Below are 2,500 nucleotides of genomic sequence, written 5' to 3'. Positions count from 1 at the left end.
ATGTATATAAAGTACACAGAGAAAGTGCAAATATACAAGAAGTTCACCAAACACTTGACAAGACCAATGCTGCAGACTGAGGAAAATATAACTTATTTCTCATACACCCAAATCAGTCAACATGGAAAATCACAACCAAACATGTGTGCAGTAGTCTGCATACAGTAACACTGTTATCCCAGGAAACAACAACACCCATAACATACTGTATCCAGTACAGGTTAAAAATTACAGATACTGTAATACATAAATAAAAAAATCTGATAAAGGAAACAGAAAATAGAGTATAGAACATACTAGACATTGTAGTATCTCTTCGCCTAGCTGGATCTGTCCAGAGAATTTCATCCACATCCTTCAGAGAGTATGGTGGAAGCTATAGAACTGTGAACTGTGGACTGTGGATGGTGTTGAAACCAGTTTTGGACCAGAGCAGCACGATGGAATGACACATTGTCCCAGATGACAATGTATTGCATCTGGTGCATTTGGTTACCTGCTGTGACTATGTTGTGCAATCAGTCTAAAAATGTGAGTATGTGAGGTGTGTTATAAGGGCTAATATTGGCATGACGGATCGGTGGACCTCTGTGGATTCCCCCTCTCACCCTCACTCTCACTGTTCTTCTGACTCCTTCCATTTTGGTTACTGTAAAGGCAGGTGAACTTACCTGCTCCATTTGTATAGTGCTTGAACCTGATTGGAGTGTTTAGAATAAAGCAATCATGTGTTTGCGCACCTAATGGCTGTGTTTACTGGCTGGCTCATGTGTTTGGTAGTTTGACAGTCAGTGCTTTGGAATTTCAATGAGGTGACATCATGATATCCTCCTGTGTCTAATGTGTTTAAGTGTGTTTAGTGTTTTGCAAATCACTGTGTGTATTGTTTTGAAAAAAGTGTGAGGCTGACTTTGTGCTCATAGTGGTGCACATAGGGCCAATGGTTTGCTTCTTGAGTTTAAGGTTTTGATAATTGTGTCATACTTTTGATTTTAGTGTTTGTGCGATCGTAAAAAACTGTAATCAACTTTGTGTCAACTCGTTTGGAGATGGCTTGAATGTAACAGACATTTATTTAAATGGAAAAGTGACACACATGGGGTGCTGTGGTGGTGTAGTGGATAGAGCGCGTACCATATTGGCTCCGGCCTTTGTTTATATGAAAAAGTTACGCACTGGCTAAAATGACAAGAACAATATTTACACATGTTTCTAAAACATTTGACCGGAACTAAAAGAAAAATTGAATTTATAAAAATCAGTCGCCAAAGTATGGAGTTAGATAAATACCTATCTAACTGAAATGTTTAAGTAGCAACAAACACACACACACGCACGCACGCACACACACACACACACACACACACGCACACACACACACACACACACACACACACACACACACACACACACACACACACACACACACACTAACCCTTTTCTCTTCATGCTACTTTATATTCGACTCCACTACGATGCACATGGCAATGGAATGTTTATATTATGCTTTATTCCCTGTGTGTGTGTGTGTGTGTGTGTGTGTGTGTGTGTGTGTGTGTGTGTGTGTGTTGACAGTTTTGCCCCGAGGTTTCGAAAAAAGGAAAAAACTACAACAGCAGCAAAATGTCAACAGATGGAGATCTGCTTCTACTAATGTGTGTGTGTGTGTGTGTGTGTGTGTGTGTGTGTGTGTGTGTGTGTGTGTGTGACACAGACACACACCCACACACACACACACACACCCACACACACACACACACACACATACACACACACCCACACACACACACACACACACTCACACACACACACACACACACTGCTCTGATTATCAAACCAGATGGAAACTCGACCGTTCATAAACAAAGATGGCCGCGATGGATCTTTGACAAAGCAAACAGAGTTTAAAGAAGTCGCAGTAAATCAATGTGTGTGTGTGTGTGTGTGTGTGTGTGTGTGTGTGTGTGTGTGTGTGTGTGTGTGTGTGTGTGTGTGTGTGTGTGTGTGTGTGTGTGTGTGTGTGTGTGTGTGTGTGTGTGTGTGTGTGTGTGTGTGTGTGTGTGTGTGTGATGATGTTTCCAGAGTCCATGGAACTGGAACTGGAACTGTAAGGAAAATTCAGAAAGATCTGCCTAGAAGCTGCCACACACACACGCACACACACACACACACACACACACACACACACGCACACAAACCAAAGATCATTTAAATTCCTTGTACATCCTTAACACCTTTAACAGAGCCAGCGTGAATGTGGAACGCTTTTTATTTTGCCTCACGATGTTCAAATGACCAGATGTCTCCACATGAACACGAGTCCAACCAGACCATCGTACTTCATTTAGCCTGGTCCAACCAGACCATCGTACCTCATTTAGCCTGGTCCTACCAGACCATCGTACTTCATTTAGCCTGGTCCTACCAGACCATCGTACTTCATTTAGCCTGGTCCTACCAGACCATCGTACTTCATTTAGCCTGGTCCTACCAGACCATC

The sequence above is a fragment of the Ammodytes marinus genome (assembly GCF_949987685.1).
Source record: "Ammodytes marinus genome assembly, contig: scaffold_191, whole genome shotgun sequence".
Lineage (NCBI taxonomy): Eukaryota > Metazoa > Chordata > Actinopteri > Uranoscopiformes > Ammodytidae > Ammodytes > Ammodytes marinus.
The sequence above is the reverse complement of the archived record's forward strand: the minus strand, read 5'-3'. Positions refer to the sequence as shown.